Source organism: Anolis sagrei, chromosome 6, assembly GCF_037176765.1.
Source record: "Anolis sagrei isolate rAnoSag1 chromosome 6, rAnoSag1.mat, whole genome shotgun sequence".
NCBI classification, from domain to species: Eukaryota; Metazoa; Chordata; class Lepidosauria; order Squamata; family Dactyloidae; genus Anolis; species Anolis sagrei.
The window spans coordinates 41,144,850-41,158,167 of NC_090026.1; the positions used below are offsets into that span (position 1 = coordinate 41,144,850).

Sequence of the window (13,318 nt, forward strand, 5' to 3'; positions counted from 1 at the left end):
AAATAACATCTGTCAGGTTCCAGTTGGATGGAAGATGGCAATAGTTGTCCCTGTTTACAAAAAAGGGAACAAAAAAGACCCTGGTTCCTACAGGCTAATTAGCCTAATTGATATTGTGGCCAAGATATATGCCAGATATCTCCTGAACAGAGTTGAATGTTGGGAAAAAGAAAAACATATCCTCGCTGAAGAACAGGCTGGCTTTAGACAGAGTAGATCAACTATTGACAATTGCTTTGTTTTAAATCATACAATTGCAAAATATGTCAGCAGAGGGAAACAACTGTATGCCGCCCGTGGACATCAGACTGGCTCCTTCCCTGTTGATATTCCGCAGGAAATTAAAGACTTGGTTGTTCAAGAAGGCGTTCGAACAAGAAGTGCAATAATTGGTAATGACGAAGGAATGGAACAACGGAAAATGATAATGGATTGTGGTTTGGACGATGAGACTACGCGGAATGGCTTTTGTAGTAATGATGATGTTTTTTGATGATGTTTTTTGTTAATGCTGGACTTGGATATTTTAGATGTGTTTTGAATTTTGTACCTTGTTCTTTCTATGTTGTACACCACTGTGAGTCGCCCCCGGGCTGAGAACAGCGGTATATAAGCAAAGTAAGTAAGTAAGTAAATAAATAAATAAATAAAATTTCCCTACCTTCATCACACTGTTAAATGTATCCATGTTATTCATTTGTACTCAGCATTCTTTGAGTTTGTTTGCCATCACACTGTAAAGATTTGGCCCCACCCACCATCCCTCCCCATGTTTTTTCTTGAAAAAACCCTCCTCTCTTTGAAATGTCATCTGTTATGTGTTTCCAGTTCCGGAAGCAAGAAAGCAGGGAAGAAGGGAAAGTGGCGATTCTCTCTCAGTCTCTCTCTGCTGCCCCACAGAAAAGTGTGTGGACCTTGTAAAACTATAACTCCCAGGACTGCATAGTATGGAGCTATGGTATTTAAAGTAAGCTGCATTCATTTCACAGTGTAGATGCACCCAGAGAAGGTTCATGGATCTAGGGAAAGTGCTTCTGCTGACCACCATGGCAATTGGGTTGTCTCCTGTGGGAGCCACCATATTGCCTGCCTGGTATTGTCCCATCCCACAGCTGCCCCTCGAAGCCCCACTCAGCAGGAAGTCCCGTCCCTTCAAGATAATCTGCAGCAGGATCCATGGTTGCCTCTGCTCCCTTCCCACTCGGCATGTGAGCATGTTCAGCTCACACATCTCTGGAGGGGTTTCATTCACACAAAGGCAGGGAGAATAATCTGGTGCATCTTGTAAGCACCTCCCAGGGAGTGGATTGGTAGGTCAATTAGGTTCCCACAGAAAGGAATTTGACTGTTCTATCGTTCTCCATGTTGTGGTGACATCTAAGTGATTCCTTTATCACACTGCACTACTCTAGTGCTGTAATCTACTTTAATTGTCATGATAGCAGCCTGGGCTTCATAGTTAAGTGAGGCCTGTGAAGTCTCGGCCTAGTTTTTACCCCTCTGTTTGCTCCCTGGAGGTGGACTGTTCCATTCTACTAAGTTTTAGAGTAGTAGCTTAGGATCCCCCTAGAGGCCAAGCTCTGTTGGTTCAGCCCATTCTGGCCCAGAGCCTGGTGGAAGGACCTTTCATTCCATTCTGTTTGGACATAGCTTGTAGTCGTTAGCCAGAAAGTGTCTGGTCTGGCTTAACAGTCTGAACAGGCCATCATTAGCACATATTTGCCTCATAGATTAGAATGTATTTGCCTTAGAGTCTATAGTATATGTTATAAAGAATTCATCTGTATTTGTCATTGAAAATATAGTGTTGTTACCTCAAAGCACATACCACCATTATACCTCATAGCCTCCTGTTATCTATGTTTACCTCAGTTATACCTTATACCTGTTCCTTACTATTCTGATTCTATACCATCAAGAATCAAACTGCACCTTTGTATACCTTGTTTTGATTCACTGCACCTTTGTATACCTTGTTTTTGATTCAGTAAACTTCATTGGTTAATTTTAGTCTCGTCTCTAGAGTTTTATTTTGGAGGTATTAAAGTATATTTAGGGCATACCGATGGTCACTGGGAAAATAGCCAGACACATATAGTTTTCTCTTAATCTTCCCGGTGGTGCCATCATAAGGCCCAAGAACTCTCTGGATAAGACTGCACAACACCTCTCCATAAACTGCAAGTTCTAGAATTCCATGGCAGTTAAAATGGAATATAGTGCTCTTAACAGCATAGTGGGAATAAGGATATCAGGTAGATGTGGATCTTGACTAGGAAGAGTGCGCGAGAAATATCAGCTGGTTTGGAATACAGCAGCCAAACTATTGATGAAAGCTAGCCCAAGTCGTCTTGTTGTTCTTATGTGATAAGACTCAAATTAGCTACCAATAGGTTTCCAGATATAATTAAAAATTGTGGTCCAGATCAAATTAGCTTAAAGATGCTACATATAATGTTCCATGGAGATTGACTTCAGTTCCTTTCGTTTCAGACTATGGTTTTCTAATTTTATTGAATTATTTTATATTTTGAAATGCCTTTTGGTTTGGGGAAATATCTATAATGCTGGTTTAAGGCACTAGGTAAAGAAATTACATTTATCCTTCTGATGCATTTTTGGAAGAATGCTGGCAGTATGAAAACACTTCTGTTAATGTGTGAATGATGTTGAAAAATAAAATATTAAATATTAAACCAATTTGCTAAACTTTCCTTACCTGACTCAGCAAAACGCCAGGTTCCTATATTATCATCTGAATAGTAGGAAAGACCTAAGGCAAATAAAAAAAAATCATAAATGTAAAAAACAATATGAGTTTTGAAGATTAACATTTGATTGCAAACATTGCCAGTAGGGCAGTGTACTATCCAGAAGAAAGTATAATTGAATGCAAATTGATTAACCTCTGCATAGACAGCATTAGTAGGTATTTTAGAATATTATCAAGCATTTTATCAATAAAATGGTTTTTAATTAAGCAATTGTTTTTGATTGTTTTATTGGTACAAGACAATGGATGTCAATGGCCCTACCAGCCTGTTTTGTAATGAATTCCAAGGTGTTAAGTGAGCAATAATGTTAGGGAGTAAGGGATTCCTCCAGACCAGAATGTAAAAACAGATGGCTTGAGAAAGTGTATGTGAATTGAACCTCCACAGTCACATTCTCACCATTCTCATTATACGTAAAAAAAACCCAACCCCACCATTATCATCTCTCTTTTTTCATTTTGAGTTGTAGTTGCTGGGATTTATGGTTTACTTACAATCAAAGAGCATTCTGAACTCCACCAATGATGGAATTGATCCTGTCTTGGCACACAGAACTCCCATGACCAACAGAAAACACTAAAAGGTTTTGGTGAGCATTAAACTTGAGTCTGGGAGTTGTAGTTCACCTACATCCAGAGAGCACTGAGGACTCAAACAATGATGGATCTGGCCTAAACTTGGCACAAATATTCCATATGCCCAAATATGAACACAGATGGAGTTTGGGGGGAATAGACCTTGACATTTGGGAGTTGTAGTTACTGGGATTTCACTTACAACAAAGAGCATGCTAGACCCCACCAACAACAGAACTGGGGCAAACTTCCCACACAGAACCCCCATGACCAACAGAAAATACTTAAGGCCACCCAGTCCAACTCCCTTCACCAGGGCAAAAAAAAAAAAAACCCGTAAACAAAGCCCTCCTGACAAAGAGTCATCCAGCCATAGATATAGATAGATATATATGATATATATGTGATTCACACACAGAGAGATATAGTATCATAGATTTGAAAGGGGCCCCTAAAGAAGGACAATTTGCATGGTGCATGTTTCAGAGTGTGCAAACCAGACAATCTCCACATCAGCACTGACAAAGAAACTGCAAGAAATACTGTTTACCCACAAGCATAAAGAAATTACATATATTAGAAACCAACACTTGCTAATTATTTTCCAGACCACCAGACTCAGCCACAGCAACGTGTGGCAGGGGACGGCTAGTCTATGATATATTTCTCTCTCATCTTCCTCTGCTAGACAATTTGTTTTCTTTTCTGCTTCTGCTCTGCTTCTCTTCCCAGGCTGGAATGTTTTGAAAAGGGAAAGAAGGGGGAGAGAAGCCAATCAGTCAACAGGTTTTCCCAGTTCTTGCAGATGTCTTGGCTTATATTCAGGTCGGCTTATACTCGAGTATATATGGTTAAACAAGCAGCAATAGTTGCCATGCCCTGATGGGCATTGTAATGAATCAAATGTTTCTTGTCACATAGAAAAGATAAGCATTTGCCAAAAGGAAAATGTCCCCTCCAAAATTATTTGCAATGCATTAATTGCAAGCTCTGCCCATGCTCAGAATTAACATACAAGAAAAGAAAGGATGGAAGAATTTACTTCTGTTAAGGATCACATTGTAAATAAACATCTATTACCTAATGATTCCTTTAATACTTTTAGTTTCTTGGTTCTGAATGCGAGAATGCAAGATTTTGGGATAAGAATTGTCTTCTTACTATCTCTGGTGCCCTAGAAGATAAAACAATAAACAAAACCCTGGATCAACTTCAAGGAACATGGCATCGGTGTGAAAGGAGACACCTTGTTTACTCCCTTGAAATTTATGAATGGTTTGAAGCAATGCTAATCCAACCTTCACCCCCATTTTGAGATAGTTTTGATTAAAGATGGCGCCTTTGGTTTGGCTGGATTCCTCAATCTCTGCATCTTCCACAGTCTCGACTGCCTCAGTCACAATATACAGGTCGTAGTTAAGCTTCTTGGATTGTTTAATGAACTCATGATCCCTGTCGATTTTTCTGTAGCAGAAAAAAACATACATCCCTTATCAAAAATATAAGCAACGGTACAGATTGCACTGAACAATGGTTACATAAAAGCTAAAGGTAACACTTCCATTATTTGCCAGGTGTTATTGAATGAATTTCTTGACCATCATGGATATGGATTCTAGTATCAAAGTATGAAAAAACCTATACTATTTTACACACACCTTCCCTTTTGCCAGTGAAAGCCAGTGAAGTCACAAGGCCGAGATAGTGCATGGGATAAAGTGATTACACTAAGATTAGAAGAATTGGTAAAACAGTTTTGGAACTGGAAATCAGTTCTACTTGACTGTGGAATCAAATCATATCTGAGTAGAAACATGTACAAGATATCATGTGCTATTTATTTATTTATTTATTTGATGCATTTATTAACCGCCATTCTCAGCCCTTTAGGGCGACTCATGGCGGTGTACACACATATAAAAGACAATTTACAAAGAGGCAATTACAACAACATATAAACTACATAACAATTACAAAAACTACACTAAAAATCCGCTTCGTCTCATAGTGGAATCATAACCAATCTCATATTCCTTGTTCCATTCCAGTCATCTTTACCACATTGTTATAGCACTTAATTAAATGCCTTCTCGAACAGCCATGTCTTGAGGCTTTTTCGGAAGGACATGAGGGAGGGCGCCTGTCTGATGTCTGCAGGGAGAGTGTTCCACAGCCGGGGGGCCACCACCGAGAAGGCCCTCTCCCTCGTCCCCGCCAAACGTGCCTGTGAGGCAGGCGGGATCGAGAGAAGGGCCTCCCCAGACGATCTCAAGGTCCTTGTGGGCTCGTAGGCCAAGATGCGGTCCGAAAGGTATTTTGGGCCGGAACCGTTTAGGGCTTTGTAGGCCAAAACCAGCACCTTAAATTGGGTCCGGTAGCAAATCGGCAGCCAATGGAGCTGGGACAACAAGGGCGTTGTATGCTCCCTGCCACCCGCTCCAGTTAGTAACATGGCTGCCGCGCGCTGAACCAGCTGAAGCTTCCGGGCCGTCTTCAAGGGCAGCCCCACGTAGAGAGCGTTGCAGTAGTCAAGGCGGGATGTGACCAGAGCGTGTACCACCGTGGCCAAGTCAGACTTCCCGAGATACGGGCGCAGGTGGCGCATGAGCCTGAGCTGTGCAAATGCTCCCCTGGTCACCGCTGACACCTGGGGATCCAGGCTCAACGATGAGTCCAGGGTCACACCCAAGCTGCGAACCTGCGCCTTCAAGGGGAGTGCGACCCCATCCAGCACAGGCTGTAACCCTATACCCCGTTCGGCCTTGCGACTGACCAGGAGTACCTCTGTCTTGTCTGGATTTAATTTCAGTTTGTTCGCCCTCATCCAGACCGTTACAGCGGCCAGGCACCGGTTCAGGACCTCGACAGCCTCCTTAGTAGCAGGTGGGAAGGAGTGACAGAGTTGGACATCATCTGCGTACAGATGACACCGCACCCCGAAACTCCGGATGATCTCACCCAGCGGCTATTGGCTTTGAATCAGGTTCACAAGCTCAATATACTTACAGCTTTTTCACAGAATTGATGATTGTGGGACATAATTCTATCTTTTTCACCTTCAAAGACCTTGCACAGGACATGGACACATTGGCCTCTATATCGGCTATACCAGGTCCAGAAATTTGTGCTCCCACTGTTCCATCTACCTCTACCTTAATGGTAAGGTAGCTTCCATCTTTGACATCTGGAAATTAAAAATGAAGAAGGTATGTGATTGAAAGAAGCATTAAAAAAAAGAAAGATAGCTTGAGGATCAGAACAATTTAAAAAACTATCCACCTCATCACATTGAGGGCGCATCCACACAGTGCCTAAAACTCAATGTACAATGCTAATAATATAATATATTGTATGAAAATATATATTGTAAGCCGCTCTGAGTCCCCTTCGGGGTGAGAAGGGAGGCATATAAATGCCGTAAATAAATAAATAAATAAATAAATAAATCTTTACCCTGGAGCGTCCAAATGACACCTCAGGTAAAAATGAATTCCTTCGGCACAAAGTAGGAAAACCCTGCTTTGTCCAAAGTAATCTGACACTTGAAAAGACTCAGGTCTTTCAGCACTGTGGGCGCTGTGTGGATTTGGTCCAAGGATCACATTGTGTGACTTCCGGTCCCAACCCACACAGCTGTCTTTCATTTTTGGGCTCCTCGAGCCCGAAAATCCCAAGACAGCCCCGCCCCCTCCCAAAACACCATAAAAGCCTTAAAAAGTAAAAATTATTTACCCAGTTGGCATTTCCCTGCTGCCAACCCTCCCTTGACACGTAGAAATGCTGTGCCAGTAGAAGGGGGGCCAGGAGCGATTTTTCTCCTTCCCTCCCCCCCACTTCCCCTGGCACATTATTTCTATGTGCCAGAATAGGGCCGGCAGCAGGAAAATGCTGGACAAGTATTTTTTTTCTTTTAAAGTTTTTTCTGGTGGTTTTCTTTTGTGTCTGAGTGCCCTGCCAGAAGATCCGGCAGGGCATCCGGACCCCCCCCCCCTCCAAAAGTACGAGCTTTTTTTTGGGGGGGGGGGGTGTTTGAACTCTAACGCGGGCCCAATCGGGTTTTTAAAATCCAGTTGGGCAAACATTAAAGTCTTGTCTGGAACCGCCCTGAGAAGGGAAAGCATAGGATACTGTCCCTATAAGGGAGAAAATCTCTTGTTTGGAGTTCTACCTCCCCATCACACTCACGTGAAAACTGGCAATACAGTCATCTTTTACATTCATCACAAGAAACAACAATATTGAAAAACCAAGAGATTCCTTGCCCTGCCCAAAGCCTCTTACATTAAATGAGACTGTCGCCAGTTTACAGCCTATCTTCCCATGGCATCCTATTGATCTGCATGGAACCCCATAGGATACAAGATATAGTGAGCCAGGTTTAAACCATTGCTTTCCATGGGGATCCTACTGATCTGCATGGAACCCCATAGGATACAAGAGACTGCTGATGGTTGAGCAATGAAACAGGACGGGAAAACTTTGATGGTTCTCGTCCCACCTTTTTTCAGTTGTAAAGAAGGGAGTAAAGTGTGATAAGAGGTTAGAGTTCTGAACATGATTGCTGGCCCATGTTCAGAGTTCCCTCCTTTCAGGACATTTCTGCCTCTTCATGCATGTCAATAAACATGAACGTTTGTGAGTTTTCCTAAAGTCGCTTAGGTTCTCATGTGGAGTATAAGAAAATGTTCAATGCAAAGCAGCTCTGAATGCCAAGTTTCTTTCTTATGCTTTTAATCTTATGCTTTTAATTTTTAACCATCATTGGATCCCACTAAATTTGACAACTTTCGGCCTGTTTCCAATCTCCCCTTTTTGGGCAAAGTCATGGAAAGCGTGGTGGCCTCACAACTCCAGGTATTCTTGAGAGACACGGATTATCTGGATCCGGCACAGTCTGGTTTCAGACCGGGACATGGAACTGAGACGGTCTTGGTCGCCTTAGTGGATGATCTGCGCCGGGAGCTAGACAGGGGGAGTGTGTCCCTGTTGGTGCTCCTGGACCTCTCAGCGGCCTTCAATACCGTCGACCACGGTACCCTTCTGGGGCGCCTTGCGGAAATGGGCCTCGGGGGCACTGTTTTGCAGTGGCTCCGGTCATTCCTGGAGGGCCGCACCCAGAAGGTGTTATTGGGGGACACCTGTTCAACACCACAGCCTTTGACTTGTGGGGTTCTACAGGGCTCTATACTGTCCCCCATGCTGTTTAATATCTACATGAAGCCGCTGGGTGAGATCATCCGGAGTTTCGGGGTGCGGTGTCATCTGTACGCAGATGATGTCCAACTCTGTCACTCCTTCCCACCTGCTACTAAGGAGGCTGTCGAGGTCCTGAACCGGTGCCTGGCCGCTGTAATGGTCTGGATGAGGGTGAACAAATTGAAATTAAATCCAGACAAGACAGAGGTACTCCTGGTCAGTCGCAAGGCCGAACAGGGTATAGGGTTACAGCCTGTGCTGGATGGGGTCGCACTCCCCTTGAAGGCGCAGGTTCGCAGCTTGGGTGTGATCCTGGATTCATCGTTGAGCCTGGATCCCTAGGTTTCAGCGGTGACCAGGGGAGCATTTGCACAGCTCAGGCTCGTGCGCCAGCTGCGCCCGTACCTCGGGAAGTCTGACTTGGCCACGGTAGTACACGCTGTGGTCACATCCCGCCTTGACTACTGCAACGCTCTCTACGTGGGGCTGCCCTTGAAGACGGCCCGGAAGCTTCAGCTATAACCTGCCTATATTAACTTCCTTTTATTTTCCAGTCCCCACCCAGTGATTCACTGAGGAGAAGACAGACATATTAAATCAGGAATGTTTTGGATTAGCCATATATTGTATATACTCTAGTATAAGCTAAAGGTGGTAAATCCAGCCGCTACTGGTAAATTTCAAAAATAAAAATAGATACAAAGAAAATTACCTGTAAACTTGAGTACAAGCCGGCCCGAATATAAGCCGAGGGGGGCTTTTTCAGCCTTAAAAATATGCTGAAAAACTCGGCTTATACTTGAGTATATGAGTTCTACAGTTAAATGCATTGTGAAATGAAATTTAAGAATATCTTCCTCTTTTGTAAAAGAATCAATGAATAAAGCCCAAGAAGGGACAGGATGCTAAACTAGAAAGGTATTTGGCTTGATTCAGCACTGTCCTTATGTTCTTATCATTGAATCTTAGATGTTACCTAATTTTTACAGCATCACAGTCACAACAAACCACGTCGGTTAGTTTGTATTCTGTTTTTTGAAAAGGCTCAGTCTTCCACCATGAAGTCTTTATCTTTTTGTAAAGCAGGCAAAATGGCCGATAATTTTCATGGTCTATACTGCTGCATACTGGGATCAAATCTCCTTGTGGGTCCAGTTCTTTTGCCAAAGATTTAGTTGTCTTATAGAATGACATTTCAGGAAGATAACTTTGACCTAAAAAGAGAAACAACAATAAGTAGAACAAAATTATGAACCTCGCTGCATTGTGCAATTGGCAGAGGAATGATTTCTGCTTTGGAAATAGTAATTCTTTTGTCTCCTCAAAGGAATTTAAAGAAAATATGTGGTCTTTTCTGTTTCCCATGGTACAATTATGCAGTTAATACAATTAATCTCCAAATGTGGACAACAGCTCTACCGAAAAGTGTATGCACCTTGATCACTTATGATTTTTAAAAAACAGGTTAACTGAACAGTGGTTTGTTGTTCTCTATCATAACTTCTGTTAATACCAGCTTCATTGCTTTTATGTGCCTTCAAGTCAACTTATGTCAAAAGTTCTGAAATATAATTAGGGGAACTTTCCAGTATATCTATTATATTTATATTTTCTTAGTGTTACTCCGTGCTGGCATCTATAGTGCATCTTCAAGCAGCCAGGCCACACTGTGAGATCATGATGACTACAAAATTTTACCATGGAGACTGTGAACCAGCCTTTTCCTAAATCAGAGTCTCCAAACACTGGAGAATGGCTTTAGTTCCCTGACAGATCCTGCCTTGCTTCTGGCACTCCAAAACATGCAGTTGTTCCTCCACATTGACGGTTTTTACTTCTGCAGATCTGATTATTCATGGACTTGATGAACATATTCTCTCTAGGAATCTCTAGGTCCTCTTGTGTGACTCTATGTTCAACTTCCTCCAGTCATGGAGGAACTAGAAATTTCCATAGAGAATTCCTCTCTAAAAATCTATAGCTCCACTAAAATGAATCCATATTAAGTTTCTGCTAAAAGACATAGAAGTCCTAATAGAATGAGATGGGCAAAATGTGCTCTCTCTCTCTCTCTCTATATATATATGATAAAAATGAGTTTTAAAAGGTTAGAACATCGGAACAAGTTATTCTGATATTTTATACATCAGGTTACCATTATAGGTTAAGCATCCCTTACAAAGAATTATGAATTGGGGGGAAAATCCTGTAAAATTGCCCAGTGGGATGACTGAGGGAGTGAAATCTTTGTTTACTGATGGTTTATTGTACACAAACTTTGTTTCACGTACAAAGTTATTGTGTCTCTTCTTGCAGCTCAAGACAGGGTCCCAAAAGGGTTAAAACAGAGTGATCGAATACAACACTATTAAAATACATATAACAAAATACACACAGTTAAAACTTTTCGTCCTGAGCATTTTGGATAAGGTAGAGTCAGCTTTACTTATCTTAATAACCCTGTTCATATTCTGTTTTGCCGATCTTTCTTTTTAAAATTACATGCACAGTTTTAATTAAATTTCCACAACATCTACTATATCTACAATATCACAGAACAGAAACCAATCACATCCTAAAATGTTGCCTTTTCCTATCGGCTGAGTTGCAGATCATTATAAACTACATCTGTCAATCCTCTTCTGAATAAATTATTCTCTACTCTATTATTAATAATAGTGATACCTGTTGCATTTCAAGCGGAATTGAGTCTAGTCCCACAAAGACACAATAACTTTGCACAGTTGCAAAAGGAAAAACAGAAAACTTTACTCATTTCAGCAAACACAAACTTGTAATGTTACATCAAAAACAAATCTTATGGTGTAACAAACTTACATAGTTCTTGTAAGCGTTGCAAGACCCAAAGAGCATGACTTCTTTTTCTTTCAAAGGAGAGATAGTAAGAAGCAAAAGCAAAAGCAGGAACAGGAGCTAAAGCGTATCTTAGTACACACAGCCACAGCCACACCACACCGGGTGTGGTCCAAACTTAATTTCTCAACTGGTGACCTATATTAGCTCCTCCACATTATGATCAGAAGTATGAGTTTTTATTTAACATATACAACCTTGGTATTGGTCTTCATTATACCATAACAAGGTATAGTCGTTTATCCAAAATCTCACTTGATCTGAGGATCATTCAAATTTGCTATTACTTTGGCACATATAGCTGATAAATGGTTTCTTTGGGATCATCCACAGTAAGTTGTAGAAGTAATGCAGTTTGACACCGCTTTCACTGCTGTGGCTCAATTCCCTGGAATCCTGGGACTTGTAGTTTCACAAAGTCACTAGCCTTCTTTGCCATTGAGTGCTGGTATCTTCGCAAACTACAAATGCCATGGCGCCATGGCAGTGAAAGTGGTATCAAACTGCATCAATGTGGATGCAGCACATATAACCTTGAACAAATTCACTTTCATTTCCTCTCTTTTAATATTTCAGACAAAGCTATTGGTGTTCTAGTTCACCAGTTCTGTATTGAGAAATTCTATCATTTTTCTCCATAGTTTGACTAGCTCCATCCTTGCAGCACACACCAGAAATACTATAAAATCTTTATTTTGCAGATTTGAAAAAGGAGATTATGTCTTTTAATAAGGAGATCATAGTCCTCTACAGTGGACCTTTTCTCCTATTATTAGGGACCTAGCAAAACCTTATTATCTTGTTTTCTTTTTAGAGGCTATTTTATTGCTTACTCCCATCCTAAATTAATCCCCCTTATTTGCTTCCTCATCGCCATTCAATCGCTGAGACTTACACAGAGGGTGGAATAAGCCAAGCAATTGCTCTGCACGACCAAGTGCAACAGAGACTTTTTCACCAGACTTACCTCTGGTTCTCAAAGATATATCCAACTCAGATCCTCGATTGTAAGAGGCCTCTTTCTTAATTTCAACACCTCAGATTCAAATATCGAGCACGAAGAAAGGCTGCCTTCCTTGCTTTCTGTTGCAACAGAATGGGACTATCTTGGTGCTTCTGAATGTCTCTTGAAGGAAACTAGGGTTAAAGTAGCAAAGAAAAATCCCACATGCAAACAAACCATTTAGTCACATGCAAACAAACCATTTAGTCACATTTACTAAATTCCACTCAAGGCTACACTTAAAATGTTGAAAGCCACTGTGTTCATAACATAAAGGACTTCACCACATTAAGCTGGGAAGTGTTTGAAAGAAGGGAGGAGAGGAGAGTTGTGTCTGACTCCATTTAGTAAAAATATGGAATAGCCCGATATACTAATTTGGTGTGATATTGAGCTTAGTCTGCTGTGCTGTCGGTATCAGGAATATTTATTTATGTATCTTATTTATATACCGCCTTTCTCAGCCCGAAGGTGACTCAGGGCGGTTTACAAATCACACAATTTGATGCCCCCCAACATAAAAAGCAATGAAAACAGTTAGCATAAATAACATCACACGAAACAATAAAAACCAATAAAAACATAGATGTATTGTCGAAGGTTTTCATGGCTGGAATCACTAGGTTCTTGTGGGTTTTTCGGGCTATATGGCCACGTTCTAGAGGCATTTTCTCCTGACATTTCGCCTGCATCTGTGGCAAGCATCCTCAGAGGTAGTGAGGTCTGTTGGAATTAGGAAAATGGGTTTATATATCTGTGGAATGACTGGGGTGGGGCAAAGAGCTCTTCTCTGCTGGAGCTAGGTGTGAATGTTTCAGTTGACCACCTTCATTAGCATTTGAAGGCCTGGCTGAGCCTGGAGGAATCTTTTGTTGAGAGATGTTAAGATGTGCCTG

General features: G+C 41.6%; 1 long non-coding RNA gene across 1 annotated transcript; it reads right to left on the reverse strand.

Moving 5' to 3' along the window:
* Positions 1-3,946: 3,946 nt before the first annotated feature.
* Positions 3,947-12,514, reverse strand: LOC137097256 (uncharacterized). Its single transcript, XR_010910089.1, has 4 exons — positions 12,387-12,514; positions 9,522-9,759; positions 6,356-6,533; positions 3,947-4,813 (listed from the first exon to the last, which is right to left on the reverse strand). It is a non-coding gene; the product is annotated as an uncharacterized lncRNA (long non-coding RNA).
* Between the last annotated feature and the right edge of the window lie 804 nt (positions 12,515-13,318).